The sequence below is a fragment of the Talpa occidentalis genome, unplaced genomic scaffold (genome assembly GCF_014898055.3).
Source record: "Talpa occidentalis isolate TD23 unplaced genomic scaffold, MPIMG_talOcc4v2.1 talOcc4.7, whole genome shotgun sequence".
Taxonomy (NCBI): Eukaryota; Metazoa; Chordata; class Mammalia; order Eulipotyphla; family Talpidae; genus Talpa; species Talpa occidentalis.
In genome coordinates, this window is record NW_023605083.1 from 107,931,909 (window position 1) to 107,954,144 (window position 22,236).

The window sequence follows — 22,236 nt, forward strand, 5'->3', positions numbered from 1 at the left end:
CAGAAGCGCGGGAGGGTGAGAGAATTCACCAGAGCCAGAGCGGGGAACAGAAAAGGCAGGCTGATGAAGTACACTGCTGAGGGGAGCAGCGGGCGCGGCAGGAGAGGTCTGCGCTCCATGTGGGACCCTCGCCCGGCGGCCGGGGATCGAACTCTGTGCTGCAGAGTCTGCGGGCAGCTACACAACCCAGTGCTCAACCGCTGCGCCACCAGGGAGGCCCTTGAAGTGGGCTTTATGGGACTGGTTCTTATTCAGCCCTGGACTGACCGGTCTGTCCCTCATGTGGCCCCAACTTTGGGTCTCATTCCCTTCCCTTCCCAGAAGGGCTGTCCACTCTTCCAGTCCTGGCCTCCCACAACAGCTCTAGCGTGGCCACGGCAGTTCTGGCTTTAGAGCTGATATCTTGGTTTCTGGGAAACCCCTTAGTTCTGAGGAAGTGACCCAGTGTGTCACCCGGCCACTCAGACACCCACACAGATTCCCCCGGAGCACACATGCGCACACACGGAGACCCAGGCATAGCACAATAGCCCCCAGTGCCCAGACGCACAAACATACGCATATGCACACCCCCCAAACACACACAGGCACACTCATTTAACTGGTTGTTAATGACACACCACAGACACAGAGACATGCCGTGTACAGAGAAACGGTGACATACGAATGCACACGTACACACATGCGCACACAACTACCGACACACGCAGCCACACTCGGGCAAGCACGGGAATATGCCCACACGAAGACGCTCGGTGGGGTGGTTCTCCAGGAGAAACTAATTCCCCAACCACTGAGGCTCTGTGAAGCCCCCTTATCCCCAGCTGCTGGGCCAAGCCCCTTCCACCCTCTGCATTGCCACATCTCTGAGGGGGGTATATTTTTTAAGGTCTCTCTCTGCTAGGAAATCACTGGATCTCCAAAGCCTAGGCTGGTGTTTATTTTGCTTATTGCTGGGCCCCCAGGTTGAAAACAATTTAACATGTGGCAGCACACAGAAAGCAGAGGGAGGGAGGGAGGAGCGGAGGGAGGGAGAGAGGCAAAGAAATGCATCCTCCAGAAGCAAGGCCCACATTTGGCCCCTCCAGGATATGCTTCACCAGGCCCTGGACCAGAAATCCACTCCAAATCCGAGCTGACCTCAGAGAGTTGCTGAAATCACACAGCCTCAGGCCCAGCCAATGGGGTCTCCTCTTTCTCCTGGGATCTGAGGCCCAGACAGGGTATACATCTTGCCCAAGGATTTGCCTCTTCAGGAGAAGGGTTCAGGTGGTTAGTGTCCTCCCAAAATGTGTACGTTGAGACCTAACCCCTAAGTGGGGCCACTGGGATGTGATTAGGTCACGAGAGTGGAACCCTAATGAATGGGATGAGACCATTATCAAAGAGCCGTCCTTCCCCTTCCACTGTTAGAGGCACAACGAGACATCTACGACCTTGGAAAACCCTCATCCGGCCATGCTGCCTCTCTGATCTTGGACTTCCAGCCTCCAGGGCTGTGAGAAATAAATGTCTGTTGTCTGTAAGGTCTGTAAGTCTGCAGTATTTGGTATGGCCGCCCAAGTGGCCTGAGACACAGGCCGTTCACAGTCGGGCCCTCCCAGTCTTGAAACCCAGCTCTCTGGCCATGTTGGGGCTCTGGGACCTGCTGGTCTCAGGGCCTTTGCTGTTGCTGAGCCCCCCGAGTAACAATCTTACCAACCCCTCCCCCAATTCCAAGGCAAGATTCTCTACCTGGGTCTCCCAGCATGTCTTGCCTGCCAGAGGCCCTTCCTACTGTGCAGATGAGGTGAAATCACAGCCCAGTGTAAAGCCCTCCTCAGGATCATGTCCAGGTTCCTGGGAGTCATGCTCCTGGGGTCCAGTCCAGACTCCTTAGCCTGAAAGTGGGAACTGCATGAGTCCTACCTACTCATTCAGTCCTTCCCAGGGCATCCACTCCTACTGTCTACCTGCCCAGGTCTAGGTTAATCCCGCTTACCCTGGGTTGGGGTTTTCTCACACCCACATGCCCTGCCCTCAGCGGGGGTCTCTGCCTGTCTGCCTTCAAAAGTTAGCTCCTGGGCCCCTTCTCCCCGAAGCTTCCCCTTGGCCTTCTCCCCCTGAGTGAGCTGCCCCTGAACCTCACGTCTAGTCTTGTAGCTAGTATTCGAGTTACTCACCCCCGTGATTTCTTTAAAATGGAGGTAAGTGTTCCTAGCTCGTGGGGTTGTTTGAGGAAGAAACAAGTGCCTGGCAGAGTGAATGTTGGTTTCCCATCCCTCCTGAGGGTGACCTCCCTTTGGAGGAGCCTAAGGGAACCTGGGGATGGGGCCTGGGGTCCTTCAAGGGTTGGGGCAAATTCTCCCCTGCCATGGGCAGGATTGAGTCCATCAGACCCGGGTCACCCCTGCCAATAGGGCCCTGCTATTTGGGGCAACAGGCTGTCAAGTTTCTGAGCTTGAGGTATCTGGCCTAAATTTGGGAATTTAGGCTGGGGGGGTAGCCAAAGTACCTGTGTGTTGGGGTGTCTAGACCTGAGAACAGAGCTGCCACAGATGACTGGGCTACTGCAGAGAAATCCTAAGGGTGAGGGGTCCCAATGCGCATGTCTGTTGACCAGGCCTCCTCTCTCTCCCAAGGAACCCACCCAAGCCCAGCCAGGGGGCGTTTCTTTCTGGAGAGTGGGTTGCTGGTGGATCAGGCTCTGAGTTGCTCGCGTCTGGTGGTAGTGACTCCCTCCTGCCACTAGGTGGGGGTCTGGAGTCGTCCAGACCCGGAGTAGGATTTAAGTTTCAGCCTGGCGTCGCGGCTCGTTTGTCATGAGGCCTGTTTCAATTCCGGGGTTCCCAGTCTCCCTGAATACGTCTTCTGAGAGAGGCAGGCCGGCTCTCTGCCTCCACTGTAATGTCTGTCTGTGTCCTGCTAACAGGCAACAACTCTGAGGGAAGCGAATACAGGCATGGACTTTGTGCAGCCAGAGAGACCTGAGTTCAAATCCCACTTGCACCTCTTGGCTCTGTGGTTTTGACTTGCTGATCCTCAAGTGTCCTTATCTCTAAAACAGGTGCAGCTCCTCTCTACAAAGGACAAGGAAATGTGGCCGCCATGATTGCCACAGGAGGGGGGCGGACAATCAGGGTCCTGATTGCTCATGCTTAGGAGAAGACGCCATTTCAGCTACTCAACCCTGTGCAGGAGCTCCCCTTTCCAGGGCACTGTGGGGCCGCAGGGAGCTATGGATGCAACCTCTCTCAAGGTACCCACGGACAAGCATGTGGCAGGTCCACAGAGAGGTACCAATGAAGGGTTTTGAGCTGGTCATCTTCCAAGGCAGGCCAAACCTCACATTCTCTACCTGAAATGCCTTTTGCCCCTCCTGTCTTGTCTCCCTGAATGGTTCATTATTTTCCAAGGCTCAGGTCGAAAGTCCTTTACTTCATCATGCCCTATCTGGCTCCTCCTCCCTCCAATCCCATTCTCCCACAGTCCTGCGATGCCCCTTTCTGCTGGCACCAGTTTGTTGGGTTAGAGACTTTGGGCTGGTCACTCGGAGGAGATGCTTAATGTACACATGAGAACACACATGAGGAGAAAGGCTTCATAGAGAGGTGACTCGAAGAGATGGGAGGACATTCCAAAGGCCTGGGGTAGGCCTTTGGAAAGGGGGCACCATCTCCCGTTCAGGGAAAGGTAAAAGGTATGAGTTGTGCTCAGGGCAAGAGGCTCTGAGAGGAAGACCGTGAAGGCAGGTCCAGGAGAGGGGAAAGGGCTGGGAACTGACTCCTTAGAGAACCCCTTTTGAGTCCCAAATCCAAACCCACAGCTTTTCTGGCCACATGGTAACGACAGGGTCTGGAACTCATCCAGTCTCTCCCTGGGGGTTATGGCAGCATCCCCAGGCCGTCCCCACCCCACCGAGGCCCATCTCCTCAGCCACCACTCCAGGGGTCATCGGTGGAGCCAAAATCTTCAATGGGGTTAGGAGTCCAGGGGGTACTCTGTGTGTCCCTGCCGGGGACAGTTTTCAATTGTCTTCTTGGCTCAGTTTCCAGGGGCAGAGTGGGAAGAGAGTGAACTGTGAGGTCAGACGGACATAGCTTTGGCACAAATAGTTGACCCATCCAGCTGCACACCCCGACCACGAGCTGCCTGAGAGCAAAGGACGCAGGCCTTTCCCATGCGAGGAACGAGGGGCAGACCCACGCAGCTGTGCGCCAACCCAGTGGGTCTGTATGGCTTCCCTCAGCTGGCCCCTGTAGCCTTCCTGTGGCAAGAGACAAATCTAACAGAAGCTGAAAAAAAAAAAAAAAGAGCCGTTCATAGGATGACGTGGTCGCTGGATGTGCACGGGAGAGGACAGTGGACTTTCAAGACGCCAGGGCCAGAGACGCAAATGTTCCCGGCTCACTCACTCCCCACTTCCTCCCTCTTGTCTCTGTGTGTTGGCATCATTCTCTCCTACCACAGATGGGCCTCTTCATGGGACAGGGAGCTTGGCTGCAGGCAGCTGTGGGTTACAGAAATCCAGCTTAGTGGCCCAAGAGGAGAGGAAATGCCTGCTGCTCCCCTCAGAACAACCCAGAGAAATGCCCCAATTGGCCCACTAGGATCACATGATCACTTTCCTCAGCTCCCCACACAAACAACCCATCCCCATCTGCCCCTGCTGTCCATTAAAGTTAAACCAAAACGCCAGGCTTACTGGTCTCTCACAAAAGGCAGGTCCAGTACTTCACAATATGATTTCTTTTAGTAACACAACTGGCCAGGGCTCTTTTGATTCCTACTGACAGAAACCCAACTCAAATTAGCTTGAATTTATTACTCTACACAATTGATCAAAGCAGGGTTGGGCCCATAACATGATTCCCCTCATCATGGCTCCACCTTCGGGCACATGTTCCACCCAGCAGGAAAGATGTCCAAGCAGCAGAGACTCTGATGCCCTTTACAGCCCTCCACTCCAGGGAAGAGGCCCACCCTCGGTGCATATTCTGGGAGGACTGTGACTGGCTCCTACGATGATCATGTATCTACTCCAGAAAAGGGGGGGTCAAGCCCAGTTATATCCATCCCCACAGCAAAGGGATAGGACAGAGCTATGGGGGTGGTGCCACCAGACCTGGGAAGAGGTAGACAGAATGCATATATCCAGCTGGAGTTGGTATACTTTTCCCACTGCACAGATTAGGAATGGAGTCTTTGAGAGATTAGTAAACTTATGAGGACCTGATAGCTAGAGACACAGCTGAGATTCAAACCTACATCTTTCAGCTCCTCCCAGAACATCACCTGACCTCCTTTTAAAGTGATATTGAATCAGCACTTGAAGAGGTAGAGCCCTGCTGACAGCCGTGTCATTCCCAGCACCCACAGCAGCTGGGGGTGAACCACTCTTGGACAAAATGTGGTTCGAGCCCAGCTCCATGACTGAGTCTCTGAGGTCATTGACTCCAGTTGTCTTACTGATGAGTAATCCATCACCTGGCCTCTGTTAGGACACCGCCTGTGACAGGGAGCTCACCACCTCCCGAGGCAGGAAGCTGTTCCAAACTTGACCTGTTCTAATGATTAGAAATATCACCTTGGGCCTCCCCAGTGGTGCAGCAGGTTGAGTGCAGCGCTGTGAAGCTGTCCGCAGCCTCTACAGCATGGGTTCGATTCCCGGCTGGCCAGGGAGATTCCCACATGGCATGGCAGACCTCTCCTGCCTCGCCCGCTGCTCCCCTCAGCAGTGTCTTCAGTCCGTCTGCCTGTTCTGCTCCCCACTTTGTCTCTGGTGAATCCTCTCACTCTCCCGCACCTCTGGCCTGTACCCCAGCTCTGGCATAAATAAATAAATCTTTAAAAAAAAAAAGAAATATCACCAGTGGTTAGAAGTGGACACTTTTGATCCTGTTCATTTATTTCTCCTCCTTCTGCAGGGAAGTTTTTGCTTATAAGTGGAAGAGAAGAAAGGTTGGGTGGAGGAGGGGGTCATCCAAATATTTGAAAGTTATCATGCACCCCCCTTTCTATGACTCCACCCAGTTATCCCCCCCATTTCCTCAACTGCTCTCCACTAACCAGGTTTATTCACTAGATAGATTATTCTGTCTTCTGGGACAGCATCTATGGCCTCAAGAGTTCGCTAGATAAATGTGTGTAGATCACAGTGAACCCACAGGATTTAGGGGCCGCTCTCCTCCCGCACTGGTTTAAATAAAGCCCAACATCACTTGTTTTTTGGCAGTCACAAAGCACTTTTGGCTCATGTTGGCTCTATGTTCATTCTAAATCTGCTGTTTAACTAGATTTCTTCTGCACTGTGAACAGGTGACATTGATTTTTTTAATCAAAAGTAATCAAACATTGGTGTTTTCTTTTCAGAAATGGAAAAACTCATCCTAAAATTCACTGAATTTCAAAGAAACCTAAATAGCTAAAAATAATCTTTTTTAAAGAAGAACAAAGTTAAAAGTTAGAGGACTTACATCTCCCAATTTCAAAATCATACAAAAAGCCGCATCATCAAAACAGTGTGGTGTTGACATTGGGATATACAGGTAGAACAGTGGAAGAGAATTGAGAATCCAGAAATAAGCCCTCACATCTATAATCAACTGATTTGATTTTTTAGATCTAATGATTCAATAATTTTAATGTGACAATTCCCCCCTCTCCCCAATAACCCATAGAGTCAATAAATATCAAATCAAAACCCCAGGAGGTTTTTTAACAAGCTGATTCTAAAACTCATATGGACTTAATATGATTATTTAAAAATATATGATTGTTTTAATAAAAACAATGTAGCATATGGATCAAAACAGATCAATAAAATAACATGGTATACAAATCAACCCCCCAAATTTGTCCATTTTTTTTTTGTGTGTGTGGGACCCACACCGGCGGCCGGGTTTTTTTTTTTTTTCTGAAGGGAGTTCTTTCCGGTACCTTTTTTTTTTTTTAAATATTTATTTATTTATTTATACAAGCACTGGGTAGAGTCAGAAGCACAGGAGGATGAGAGAATTCACCAGAGCCAGAGCAGGAAACAGAACAGGCAGACTGACGAAATACACTGCTGGGGGGAGCAGCGGGCGGCAGGAGAGGTCTGCGCGCCATGTGGGACCCTCGCCCGGTGGCCGGGGATCGAACCAGCGCTGCAGAGTTTGCGGGCAGCTCCGCAACCCAGCGTTCAACCGCTGTGCCACCGGGGAGGCCCTGTCAAATGGTTTTAAAACAAGGTTATAAGTAAATTCCATGGAGAAAGGATAATCTTTTCAATAAATGTTGCTGGAAACACTGGATTCACATACAAAAGCATTTTTAAGAATTTTAAATTCAAACTTTGTACCATATGCAAAAACTAATTCAAAAGAGATGACATACCTACATATAATTTTTTAAACTACAAAACTTCTAAAGGAAAATGGGAAAATCTACACGTTCTTGGGTTAGGCAACTATATCTTAGATGTGACACCAAAAGCAAATCCATGAAAGTACAAATTGATACATTGGACTTCAGTAAATTGAAGCAGATTTGTGGTTTGAATGACTGTTAAAGAGAGGCACTGGAGTGACTTACCACCTTTCTAGAAAGCCCCTAATGTCTTTGAGAGTTGTTAGAATTTAAAAACAAAATAAAATTTGAGTATGAAGGGTCAAAATAATGATCTCTATGACATTTACCCATGGATCCTTGGTTAACTCTAGTATTTTAGGACTTTTAAAAGTATGTGTGAAAATATGTGTAAAGTCTAAAACTTGCCAACTGACCACGGATCTGAGGCACACAGCAGGAGAAGGGTGGGGGAGGGGCCAAAACAGGGGAGAGAAGAGCACAAGGGACTCAGGTGAGGGATCAGAGGGGCTCTGGTGGTGGAGGAAACACGGGGGCTACAACCAAGGGAGAAATCAAATACTGTACAAAAATGAACAACAATTTAAGACAATAAATAAATTTAATTAAAAAAATATGTGTAGGGCTTCCCTAATGGCACAGCAGGTTGAGTGCCACACTATGAAGCTGTTCCAAGCCTCTGCAGCACAGGTTCGATTCCCGGCTGGCCAGGGAGAAACCCACATGGCATAGCAGACCTCTCCTGCCTCACCCCTTACTCCCCTCAGCAGTGTCTTCAGTCCGTCTACCTGTTCTGCTCCCCGCTTTCTCTGGTGAATTCTCTCACCCTCCCGTGCCTCTGACCTGTACCCCAGTTCGTGTATAAATAAATAAAATCTTAAAAATAAAATAAAATAAAATAAAAATATGTGTGAAGTTTACCTTTCTCTTCTGCCATCTGTCATGGCGCCACCACCAGGATGCAGATTTTCATGAAGACCCTTATAGGGGAGACTATCACTCTCGAAGGTGAACCCTCAGATACAACAGAAAATGGAAGGCCAAGATCCGGGGTAAGGAAGGCATTCCTCCTGATGAGCAAAGGCTGAGCTTTGCTGCAAGCCACAGGGAGATGGACAGACTTTGAACACAACATTCACAGGGAGTCCCTTCTTCAGCTGGTCTTGCGCAGGCACAGTGGTGCTAAGAAAAGAAAGAAGACGACTTAATACCACTCCCAAGGGGGTAAACAAAAGAAAGACAGTTAAGCTGATTGTCCTGAAATATCACAAGGTGAATGAGAATGGTAAAATCAGTTGCCTTCATCAGGAGTGCCCATCCAAGGAATGTGGTGCTGGAGCCATTTTGGTCAGCCATTTTGACAGACATTACTTTTTTAAGATTTATTTATTATTTATGCATACAAGAACTGGGGTACAGGCCAGAGGTGTGGGAGGTGAGAGGATTCACCAGAGACAGAGTGGGGAGCAGAACAGACAGATCTAATGAAATATATTGCTGAGGGGCTGGTGGGGTCCTCCCCGGTGGCACAGTGGTTGAGCGCTGGGTTGGCAGCCTCCACAGCGCCAGTTCGATTCTCGGCTGCTCCCCGGCCACCGGAGGAGGGTCCCACATAGCAAGCAGACCTCTCCTGCCGCCCGCTGCTCCCCTCAGCAGTGTACTTCGGTCCTTCTGCCTGCTCTTCTCCCCGCTCTGGCTCTGGTGAATTCGCTCACCCTCCTGCGCTTCTGATTGTACCCAGTGCTTGTATAAATAAATCTAAATATATATATATACACACTGCTGAGGGGAGCAGCAGGAAAGGTGAGACAGGAAAGGTGAGACAGGAAAGGTGAGACAGGAAAGGTCTGCTGCATCATATGGGTCACCTCCCTGGCCGGGGAACTCGTGTGCCACAGTGGCTGCAGACAGCTTGATTGCACTGTGTCTTTAACCCCTGAGCCACCAGGGAGGCCACTTTGACAGACATTATTGTGGCAAATTTTGTCTGACCTATTGTTTCAAGAAATCAGAAGACATGTAATTGTGCATGGGTTAATGAAAGACATTAGCTAAATAAAAAAAAAAAAAATTTCTCCTGGAATTTTCTAGAACTGGGGTAGTGTTGACCAGCACTGGAAACATCCTCAGATAAGGATGACACTGGCATCTAGTGGGTAAAGGCCAGGGATGTTGTTGAAAATCCTGCAGCACACATGACAGCCTCCTCGACAAAGAATGGTCTAGCCCAAAATGCCAGCAGTGCTAAGGTTGAGAAAGCCTGATCTCTCTGGTGCTGACCTGTGAACACCGGTATTTCCTCTTATCTACTTTGGTCCTTTCTTGACACTATTGTCAGAGGAATGAGGCGTAGGACCCACCCCTTGGGTTTCCTCTTTTGTTGGCAGATCCAATGGGGCAACCGCTTTTGAAGAGATGCCCAGACACCAGCCCAAACACAGAGGGGCCAGCAAGGTCATGGGTCACGCTCTCCAGTGGGAGAGCATCCAGAGCAGAGACTGGCTGTGGAAAGGGGGTGAGGAGGATCACTGGATTTAGAGGGAGACACTGGGGTTCTAGCTCTACCTTTAATTTGGTCACGTAACCACTGTGCCTCAGTTTCCTCAGTTCTTCCTCAGTACAGGTGCCGCTGGCCACCCCAATCCTCCGCCTTCCACGCAGGATTGCTATAAGATGAAGATGTGATGGGGTTGGAGAAAGCTGAGGACCACCCTCGGTGTGCACAGGGATAGGGGTTTCTCTGGATGGGTGGCGGCTAGAGGGTAACTCTGGGCCAGGAGACTGGGGTGTGTAACTCGTGGAGTGCTCTTCCACAGACACGGTAGACATGGTAGACTGGCCAGTACGAGTGGTGTTGCAGAGGGGAGGATGGGAAATGGGTGGCATGAAGGCTCTGGGCAGCAGGTGAGTGCTCCTCTGAGGATCTTGCTTTCTCCTGCAGCTCTCAAATAGAGCACAGGGCTGTCCATGGGCCTGGAAGTGTGTCCAGGCCACAAGTGCCGTGGGAAGTTAGGACTGGGAGGGACGGTTGGAACGAGTAGGCTCCATCTGATTGGCCTGAAGCAGGCTGATCAGCACCATAGGCTTGTGAATATTTACACCCAAGAATTTGGAAAAACCAAAAAGTTCAACAAGAAAGGGTTTGGGGACATGACTCCAATGGCAAGGGAAACACAAGCGAAAATATACAAATGGGATTACACCGAACTAAAAGGTTTCTGCACAGGGAAAGAAGCTATATTAAAATTAAAAGACAGGGCCTCCCCTGGTGGCGCAGGCGGTTGAGCGCAGCGCTGTGAGGCTGTCCGCAGCCTCTGCAGTGCTGGTTCGATCCCGGCCGGCCGGTGAGGGTCCCACATGGTGCGGCAGACCTCTCCTGTCTTGCCCACTGCTCCCCTCAGCAGTGTATTTCAGTCAGTCTGCCTGTTCTATTACCCGCTCTGTCTCTCGTGAATCCTCTCATCCTCCCGCGCATCTGGCCTGTACCCCGGTTCTTGTATAAATAAATAAATCTTTAAAAAAATAATAAAATGAAAAGACACTCAACTGAAGGGAGAAAATGCACATCATACATCTGACTAGGGGCTAATATCCAAGATCTACAAAGAACTCAGACAACTCAACAACATGAAAACAAGCCAGTCACAAGATGGGCAGGAGATAAATAGACATTTCTTCCAAGAAGAGATAACAGATGGCCAATAGGCACGTTAAAAAAAAAATGCTCATCATTACTTCTCATCAGGAAATGCAAGTCAAAACCATAATGAGATGCCCCCTCCACCCGTGAGAATGGCCCATACTGGGAAGACCAGAAACAAGTGGGGATCGGTGTGTGGAGGAAAAGATACCCTCATGCTCTATTTGACTGGTGGTAATTTAGACTGGGGCAGCCCCTATGAAAACAGTATGGAGGTTTCTCAAAATATCAAAAATAGATCTACCCAAGACTCCCCGGTGACAAAGGGGTTGAAGTCTCAGCCCTATCAAGCTACTGCCAGCCACTGAGGCATGAGTTCGATCCCCGACCAGGGAGATAACCCACATGGCGCAGCAGACCTCTCCTGGCTCACCTGCTGCTCCGCTCAGCAGATCTACCTGTTTTGCTCCTCACTCTGTCTCTGGTGAATCCTCTACCCTCCCACCCCCCGCACCTTTAGTCTACACCCCAGTTCTTGTATGCATACATAAATAAAGATGGGCCTACCTGGTGGTGCAAGGAGTTAAGATGTAACCTATGAAGCTAACTGCAGCCACTGCAGCACGATTTTGATCCCCAGCCAGGGAGCAACCCATATGATGCAGCAGACCTCTCCTGACTCGCCCACTGCTCCCCTCAGCAGTGTATTTCAGTCAGTCTGCCTGTTCTGTTCCCCACTCTGTCTCTGGTGAATCCTCTCACACACCCCCCACACACACCTCTGGCCTGTACCCCAGCTCTTTTATGCATAAAAATAAAATAAATATTTTTTAAAAAATGAAAGAGCAATACATACTCATTAGAGAAAAGTTTACGATCAGCCAAAGAAGAACACAAAAGAATACCCACAAATCTATCCTCTCTGAAGCAATTATTGGTCATATTTTGCTGTGAATTCCTGTGGAGTCATAATTAACTTTTTATAGAACTTGGATCATCCCAGATATATAATTTGGTAAGTGACCACAATTTAATTAAGTTGTTAGATTGTTCCAATTCTTTTTCTTTCAAGTAGTCAAGAACACAAGTAGTGGAATAAACATCAATTAAAATAGATGAAAACCCTGAGAAATTATAAAAACTGGACACCAATGCTTATATACTCACACAGGTTGCTCAGTGGTTTAAACCAACATTCATCTGCAAATCAGGGACTGACTTTTCCTTTCACTTTATAATTTTGAAAAAAAATTAAGAAGTGCCTCCCTGGTGGCTCAAGGGAGTCTTCATAGTCTCAGCACTATGAAGCTATCAGCAGCTACTGCAGCATGAGTTCGATCCCCTGCCAGGGAGCTACCCACGTGGTAAAGCAGACCTCTCCTGTCTTGCCCGCTGCTCCCCTCAGCAGTGTGAACAAGGATGCAGAGAAGGGACTGTGAAGACCATTGTGAGGAGCTGGATTCAGGGACTCTCAGTTGCTGAGAATTGGGGATGGGGTGAAAGGGGGTTTGGTGTTACACCCACTGCAGGAATTCAAGATGATGGCAGGGTTGCCTTTGGTGCCTCAGCTAGATCCCCAGGCTCCTAAGTGAGTTCAATACAGAACTCCCAGGACTCACCCCTAGGTGGGTGAGGACTCCAGTGGTGTGTAGGCAAGTTTCAATGTCCATGAGAAGCCAGTAGCATGGTTTTTTCCCACAAGTCCAGGGAAATCAGAGTTTGAACCTCTCCCATTTGTCAGATCCTCCCAATTTACTGTAGCCCACTCATTTATTCTATAATTATTTATTTATTTGTAGCCTACTCATTTGATGGTCCAATAGTAGGTAGATGATTATCTCCCTGGCACATAATATACTTTTCCTAATGTTCCCAGTAACATCTAATTGTCTATCTCCCTAATCATTTCCATTCTCTTACCTGACACTGTTGCCAGGATTTAACACCACTGACCTCTCTCGCTCTGAAAGCTTTCCCCTTTTCCTGCCAGTACTGCACTTTCTCTTGGCTAGCCCTTTCATTCTTCTTGGGTTGTTTCGTTGGTTTCCTTTCTTCTTTTCCTGATCCCTCAGAATCTCTTCTTGGTTTCCTCTTTTTCTTTCTATGAGATCCCTCTCAATGATGGGAGGAAGCACCAGTATGAACACCCACCACGTACTGATGTGCTCCGAACCTTCAGCCTCTGTATTTCCAACTTCAGCCTCATCATGACTAAAACGCTGCCCGTGTTCACTGCCTCTTCTCTCACCTGATGTCATCATTAGAAGACAGGCATCTGTGGTCAAGGCTGTTGAAAAGTACCCCGCCGGCTTAAGCAGAGAGGAGTTTATTAGAAGGATAGAGCAATTCACCAACTTGAAGGAAAGGCCAAAGATCCAGCCTCAGAAATGATGGAGGCAGAAGCAGCTCTGGAGACCTGGGCGTGGGCGCACGTGAGGGCTCCTTCAGGGTATGAAGACCAGAGAAGGCAGTGTAAGAAGGGTGTTACCATGGAGTGTCCTTGTATTGCAAATGAACCTCCCAGGCAAGGAAGCTGAGGTCCAAAGAGGATAAATCAATTCCTGTCCTTCATTCTTTCTGCCATTCTGCTCAAGATCAGAACTTTAAGGAAGAAAGCTTCTAACATGGTCCTGTTCCTTCACTGACAGTCCCACCAGATTCTTCACCTTAAAATTGAAACTGGGGTTCTGAGCTTGAAAAAGGGGAGTGCACCCTGGGCGTGCTAAATCACAAAAGTCTATCATATTTCTATCCAGAGACATCCTTAGCTCCTGTCTCCTTTCTATTTCACTTCTCCTAAATGTTGTTCTAATAATTTCCCTGCCTTTGTTACTGGTCTCTACTGCTGGTCCTCACCCAAAACCCTTCTCATTCCACCCCCATTCATCTAAAATACAGATCTGACCAATCCAGCCCCGTCCCTGTTCAAAACTCTTTAGAGCTACCAATTGCCCTTACTTTTAAAGTAAGTTAAACTGGGCCTCCCTGGTGGCACAAGGGGTTAAACACCACACTATTAAGCAATCTGCAGCCTCTGCAGCACGAGTTCGATCCCCGGCTGGCCAGGGAGCAACCCACATGGCGCAGCAGATCTCTCATCTCGCCCGCTGCTCCCCTCAGCAGTGTGTTTCAGTCAGTCTGCCTGTTCTGTTCCCCACTCTGTCTCTGGTGGATCCTCACACCCTCCCCCACCCCACCACCTGCATCTCTGGCCTGTGCCCCAGCTCTTGCATGCATAAATAAATAGATCTTTAAAAAAAAAATAAGTTAAACTGTGATTGGTTTGTAACGATGCATAAGATTCAGGTGTGCGGCATTATATTAATAATTGACATCTGTATAGCCCATTGCTCTTAGTTTTTTTCATGTTGTTTCAATTCAACTTTTATTGTTCTTGTCAAATATACGCAGGGTGCATAGACAAAAGCTTTTTATCAGTTAACTATATGAAAAGAAATACCCTATAATAATTCACATGACCCAAAATGGGTAAAGCAAAAGACTAGCTTCCCTGCAATGAGGAAAATTTCAGACCTATGAAAAGGATAATACTAATCTGAAGTCTGTATTCACATAGAAGCATTCAGAATGTCAACAAAACTGAAATATTTTTTCTTACAATTACATAGTAGCATTCAGTTAAGAGGACAATTATTTTGTACAAACTACATCAGAGACAACTGAAGATGAAAAACTAGCATTCCCATGGATATTTTGTACTGTGCTCTAACAAGAATCTGCTGTAAATTTCCCTGCCAATTTACAACCTCCACCCTGTACCACGTGAAGTTAGTAGCTCTTGAAAACACCACTAGGACATGGCTCTCTAAAGACATGTTTGGTGGTGGGTTAAGTACACAACAGTCACTACGATTTAAAAATAAATCTTACACAGTCTTACATTTCAACTGTGTTCTTTAAAAATAAAGAGATGTTAAATGCTTTACAGGTAAGAAAGAAAAACTGCTCTAGAATCAACTCACCATTATTTTCTTCATATTTTTTATGTTCTTCCTCCTCCTCCTACTTTTATCTTCCTCATCTGCCTTTTTTTGCTTTCTTTTCCAGTCTCCAACATTCCCTTTCTTTTGCTACCTCAGGCTCTCCTCAGGCTCAGTGTACAGCAATATCCTTTCCATATTTCTCCTTTTTCATAAGGCTGCCTGTCACCTGCAGCAGAGTTATTTTACTTCTCTCCATTTCTTTGCAGCATCACCGATGGACAGGCTGGAATCTTCTTCTTTGATTTCCTGGCAACCCTCAGGACAAAACAAGAAAAAGAGGTCTCCTGGATGTACTGGGATCCTTGAAATTCTTTTTTGCTTTCTCTTTTAGGAGAGATAGAGGTTTTCATTTCTCTCTCATCATGGACCTTGTTCACATTTGCCATGTCTTCAAATCTTCATTTTTCTTTCGCGGCCATGGTCTTCTACCTCTCTGAGCACTGCTTAGAATACTCTGAGAAAGTGACCAGCATATCTAGGTGCTTCTTGTGCTCCTCCTGACAAATTTGCACAAAGAATGCACATTGTGCCATTTTGCCTCTTGGCTTCTTAGATCTCCTTTAACCCAGTTTAATTTTCCTCGTTGAGGTTTAGAGTTGCCAGTTGCCTGTCTGACTTCCTCTTGCCCCAGAGCTGTCTCTGGAGCTCAGGGTGCTGACATGACGGAGCAGATAAAGTTCTTAACATGTTACACAAGGCCCTGCGCAGACTTTACCTTTCCATGAAACTTCATTTTTCCACCATTCCAGGAGGAGCCCCATTGCTCCCCAAATATGTCTGCTACGCCTTAGCACATGTCCTTCCCTTCTCCTGGGATGTCCTTCTCACACCCACTCTCTCTCAGGGTCCCATTCACATTCATTTTTCCCATTCACAGTCATTCAAAGATGAACCAAGGTGTCATCTCCTCATGGAACCTTCCTTGAGAGGCCAGGGCGACATGCTTATTCTCTCTTTTGCTTTCTCATTAAACTCAGTAAGGTCTTATTACAGCCTTGAGCATGTTTGTTTACAAGTCTGTCTTCCCCTAAACTGGGAGCGCCCCTCAGGTAAGGCCTTTTTCTTCAGCTTCATTTCCCTAGCGTTCAGCATTGCCTGGGATGAAGTGTTTGGTCAACTTTATTTTTTTTATTATTTTTTAAATTTATTGATTTATTTTTTTAATAGAGGCATGTTTTATTTATTTATTTGTTTGTTTGATTGTTTTGTTTTATACATGCACTGGGTACAGTCAGAAGCGCGGGAGGGTGAGACAATTCACCAGAGCCAGAGCGGGGAGCAGAGCAGGCAGAAGGACCAAAGTACACTGCTGAGGGGAGCAGCGGGTGGCAGGAGGGGTCTGCGCGCCATGCGGGACCCTCCTCTGGTGGCCGGGGAGCAGCGGGGGATCGAACCGGTGCCACAGAAGCTGCAGGCAGCTTTGCAACCCAGCACTCAACCGCTGTGCCACGGGGGAGGCCCTGGTCAACTTTAAATGAACTGTACAGGTGCAGAAACTGAAGCCAAAGAGGTTAAGTGACATGCCTTGAACAAGTAACCAAGCTGATGGAAATGGATTTGAGGAGAGATATGTGATTAAATCAGACAGCTCTTTTAAGAGTTTAAATATTTGCTAATGAGACAGGGCAAGCTAGGGTTCCTCCTGCACTATCCCTAAAACTGCCTAATAACCCTAGCTTGCCCTGTCTCACTAATTACTGTTCATGGAGCCCTGGTGTAGAGAATGGTAACCACCTATTCCCTTTGTTCATTGGGAAAATAAGGTTCAAACTCCAATAGCTGGGGGACATTTAAGTTAAATAAGAGGAAGGTCTTCTTGCTCCTGGGTTCTTGAAGAGAAAAAAGTAAGTTGAGTCAGACTACGTAGACATGGGCCCTGGAAGTATTTAAAAACAAGTGAGTCTTGATCAGAATCGAGATAGAAGTTCTCTTAGAGGTGAACAGTGGCCGAGCTGATGCATGAAGAGGCTGCCTATTTAGGAACCAGTCAGTGGAACCAGTCAGAGAAGTCCAGTGTCCCCAACCATGTTCCCATGGAACAGCAAACATGCTTGGGGGAGGGGAGACAGATGAGGGAGCCCTCACTAATTAAGCCTCTACCCATGAGCGAACGTGAGGCTAATAAGGCGGCCTCATTCCAGGGCACCTCCACGCCAAGCCAGCCGGTCTGCCTGTTTATTGCCCGTATGGAGATCATTAATGCCTCCTGACACTGGGGTCACTCCTGGGGTCAATCCCTGAGCCTGGTCTGCAAAACAAGGGGAAATGAACTTCCCAGCACATGTGGCTCAAGCTTGACGGGGAAGGGGGGACTCCCGTCACCCCACACCTCAGTTCTGGGAAAGATCAGCACCCCAGGCTGTCGGACCCCCCAAAACAATCCACTCCCCCAGTCCAAGTTGGACTGGGGGCAGGGTCTTGGGAAAGGGTGAAGGGGTAGCCCTCGTCTGGGCCGGGACAACCCCCACTGAGGCTGTCCCAACCAACAGACGGACACTAATCCCCTGGCGACAGGTTGGGGTGGTGTCTGGGAGCTGCAGCTGCAGCTCGACAGGGGCCAGGCTCCCAGCCGCAGGTGGCGGGAAGACGGAGGCCAGAAAGCTACGTGGACGCGAAATGGGCAACTGCCCCACCCTCTCCCGCTTACCCGTTGGTGATTGGGCCTCTTGTCTCTCTGGAATCCAAGATGGCGGAGAAGGGGCGGGGCTCCCTGCCAAGAGAAGCTGCGATTGGTAAAGCACAGGTCTTTTGATGGAAGGACAGCCCCAATAGCCAATCAGAGAGCTCTGGGGGGTGGTCATGGTGGTGGCGGTTGCTCAACCACCTTAGCTCACATTTAAGCAACTGAGGCGACCTCTCGGATCTTTCTCTCAGCCTGGCAATGGCAAGGCTATGGTGGGAACAAGGAACTCCTGACAGTTCCCCGAGCAGGTGCTTTCCAAATTGGGCCCTCTCCGTTGGTAATGACCAGAACTGGGAATCAGCTCCCACTGGTCCAGGAAGAAGTGGAGAAAACCCCCAGCTAGCTTGGAGGAAATCAATAGGATTATGAGGTTAATGCCAGAGCAGGCGGAGTGACAGTTACCAAATAAATGATCCTAGGAGGACATGGTTGAGGTTAAATGAGGCCCAATAAATAAAGGTAAACGTTCAAAGGAGAACATTCAGAAAATGCAGGGACGCGGGAGTAGGGCCTAGGGACTTCTTCCTGCCCTCCCTTTTTGGGCCCCGTTGAATTCTGGAGGAGCCACAGCCTGGGCTTCTGCCACCCAGGAATGCAGAGACATGGGTCTGTGCTCTGGTCACTGGTCAGTGTTGGCAGAGCTCCATGGGCACAGGGCTTCTTGGACAGCTCCAACCACTCAGCTTCAGGGGTTGAGTGAGGGAATGGAAACAGTGTGGAGGTCCAACCAATGAACAGAGACCCAGCCTGCCTCTGATTCCTTAGAGATAGAGAAAGGACCAACAGCAGCAAGAGGGGTTGAAGCTAGATGTTAGGAGGTACTTCCCAAATGGTAGGGAGATAGAAACTTATGGATCTTGGTGGCAAGGAAGAAGGCCAGTTATAGAGGATTTCCACCCCCCCACCCCCACACCCCCGATGAAGGCATATTTATCATTATCCCTATTTGTGCCTGTGTTAGTCAAGCATTTGCCTTTTTTGGCCAAGTCTGTGTTACCAGCCAGAAATGGTCATCAGCGCGGTCCTTGATGGTGAAAAGCTTGTGGTAGATATGTGCACAGTGCAGTTATTCCAGCAGCAATGTGTCCTGGTGAGTGAGCCGCCCACTCCCATGAGTCCTGCTCAGTCCTCACGCTGCAGTTTGCTGAGGGTCTGTGGGAAACAGCACAATGTACTTCGGGCCAGGAAGGGTGTACTTTTCTCTCTTTGGATTCTCTAAAGAGAGATAATTAACGCTTTGGTCTCTGGGGGTGTTCTTTCATTTTTTAGAAATTGAATGAGAATAGTTAAGATCTTTAGTTCTAAAGTCTTATTGGCCCAGCAACCTCTTTCCTTATTGTGAGACCTCGGGCAAGTGCTGTTTAAAATAATGTTACTGCCGGGCCTCCCTGGTGGCTGGCGCAGCGGTTGAGCGCTGGGTTGCGAAGCTGCCCACGGCCTCTGCGGCGCCGGTTTTTGATCGGTGGCTGGGCTGCTCCCCGGCCACCGGAGGAGGGTCCCACATGGCGCGCAGACCTCTCCTGCCGCCCGCTGCTCCCCTCAGCAGTGTACTTCGGTCCTTCTGCCTGCTCTGCTCCCCGCTCTGGCTCTGGTGAATTCTCTCACCCTCCTGTGCTTCTGACTGTACCCAGTGCTTGTATAAACAAAACAAACAAATAAATAAATAAACATGCCTCTATTAAAAAAAAAATAATGTTACTGCCAATTATGTGTGTGTGTCTTCTGTTAATATATATGTTATATATAAAAAAATAAAATAATGTTACTAGTATTACTATGTGATAGGCAGGCGGTATTTTACATCTCTCACAACAACCGTGTGTGTGTGTCTGGGGGGGGATAGTGTACTGTTTTCCTTATTTAACATGAGAGCAGCTTAGGTTGAGCTACAACAGAGCAGTATATTTGAAAGCATAAGCACTGAAGATCATTTTCTGGATGTATGGCCTTGGGCAGTTTGACCTGACTTAAAGTTCTTTGTCTGTGAAATGGGTTAAGGGGCAACTATGAAGCTAACTGCAGCCACTGCAGCACGAGTTGGATCCCCGGCCAGGGAGCTACCCACATGGTGCAGCAGACCTCTCCTGTCTCGCCCGCTGCTCCCCTCAGCAGTGTATTCCAGTCAATCTGCCTGTTCTGTTCCCCACTCTGTCTCTGGTGAATCCTCTCATCCCCACACACACCTCTGGCCTGTACCCCAGTTCTTGAATGCATAAATTAATAAATCTTTAAAAAAAAAATAGTAACCCCAGCTGCATGGGGTGGTAAGGTTGAAATGAGGGAATGCTACATAAAGCTCTTAGAATCTTGCCAGGTATCTTGCAGGTGTTCAATAAATGTTAGCTACTATCATGAACCCTCAAAGCACTTTTACCTTTTTCACACTTTCTACTACCCTATGAGATGGCTGTTATTCATTTCATTTTACAGATAAACAGATCGCCAAAAACATCAAAACAAGAAACAGACCATGTTCTAGGTCCCTCTGTAAACATCATGCTGAAGACCTGAATTTAAGTTGTTTTCATGTCAAATTCCAAAGCTTTTCTGACAGCCATGTGCTTTCATTCTTGAAATCTAATTTGTTAGACTCTTGTTAAAAAATGTCCTTGAGGACTCAAAAGCCAGTTTTCAATAATCCATGCTCAGGAAGAATGAGTGGGGAAAAGCAGGAGATGGGGGTGGGGGAGGAAGAAGCGGGGGGGCTAGATAGTGAAATAATTTCTCTGACTTGTGAGCTTTTTTCACCTAACACGGCCCTGGCAGATATACCTTCCTCAGACATAGCAAAATAAGTATATATTTATTTCCAAGAAGTCTTCCTGGAGGAAAAGGAAGGAAGTGGCAGTTCAGGAGCACTGGGGAGAACACCTGAAAGGTAGAGAATCCACCTGCAGATGAGAAATCTGGAACAGAAAGTCTAGATTGCTAGCCCAGACTATGCAAACCCCAAATTTGATCATTCTTTATCAGTTAGTGCCTCAGGTGAGAGTTACAGGAGACAGCCACCTGTGGGACGGATGATTCCCTGCCCCTGCCCTCAGGCCTGAAAGGGCTCAGACCAATCTACCTCACCAGCAGGGATAAATAGGGGCCACCTAATGCTCAGTTCCTTCCAACAAGAAGTTTCCTAGTTCTCTTTGTGGAAGAAGACCCAGGAAACCAGGGTGGGCGGTTAGGGAAGCAGATTTCCACCTGTGGTATGAGGGGAACCACTGCCACCAGCTGCTGCGGCTACCTACCACTCAGCCACTTTGCTCAGCCCTCCAACACCCCTGGATGAGCTCAAGCTCCTGTCCCCACCCCAGTTGTCTTCTTGATAACGTCAGTGGGATGTGGACTGGGGAATCTGGAACTGAGATTTGGGACTACTGGGTAACAGAAAGCCACAGGGAACAGGTCAACTCCCCCTCATCTATCCTTTCCTTTTTGGGGAGATCAGAATTCCCAACCTTAGATCATAGCACACACAGAATAACATGACTGGGAAGTGAGTGTGGAGGGATTTTGCTTCCTGAATTTGCATGGAAAAGTATGTGCATGTGCACGGGATACATTTAGACACACAGATATGTATCTTTCATTATAGAGTACTAAGGACTCACTCAGCTGAGCTGGGACCTTCACATATGTGTCAGAGTGTTTTGGCTGCAAGCAAAAAGAGATCCAGATTAACAATGATGTGATGTAGTGGGGTTTCTTTTCTCCCACATTACAAGAAGCAGGCTGATTTACCTGCACTGTGATGCCATCAGGAACCCTGGTTCTTTCTTTTGTTGCGATATCCTTGGCATGCTGGCTTTCTCCCATCTCCCCTCAAGATCTCTAGAAGGAGAGAAACCCAAGGATTTTATCCACAGGGGAAAAAAAGTCTATGACTTTGCTTTTATCAGGAAAGCAAAAATCCCCCCCACAACTTCCTCTTTTAGTCTCCATCTTAGGCCTGATTGACAAACACCAGATCACATGACCATCCTTAGCTACAAGGGAAACCAGAAAAACAGGGGAGGGATTTACATGATGATATACAGCAGTGGTTTTCAACCTTGGCCCTACTCTCAGAGACTCTGACTCAGTCGGCCTGGGCTAGGGCTTGATGTTGGTATTTATTAAATTATCCCCAAACCACAGCTTTAAAATTATAATTGCTTTTCACTATAATATGGTGCCAGCTCAGTCATCTTCAAACCTTCCTTAGGCTCTGGGTAAGCTACTGCACTTATTAAAATTTCCCAGCTTATTCTGTAGATCCTGCTCCCTTTGGGATTGTTTGTTTAGGTGGCTAGTTAGTAATTGCGCAGGTCATTTGTTAGTACCTGCCATAAAGTGGGCACTTAATACACATTTCTTTGGGTGAATGGACCCATAAAATGGAGATAAAATGGAGCACCAAATGAGATAGTAGCTGTGAAAACCACTTTGTAAATGTTAAGATGCTGTACAGATAAAAGAATAAAAATTTACATAAGAAACTACTTTAAAATTTAGGGCCAGGACAAAGTGTGTTCCCCTACCCCTCACTGTTTCCACATTTCTGAAATGGAGAAATACCATTCTTTTCCCCATGTACCATTTATCAA

At 48.1% G+C, this 22,236-nt stretch overlaps 1 pseudogene; it reads left to right on the forward strand.

Moving 5' to 3' along the window:
• Positions 1-8,288: 8,288 nt before the first annotated feature.
• Positions 8,289-9,352, forward strand: LOC119231543 (ubiquitin-40S ribosomal protein S27a-like; annotated as a pseudogene).
• Positions 9,353-22,236: the final 12,884 nt, after the last annotated feature.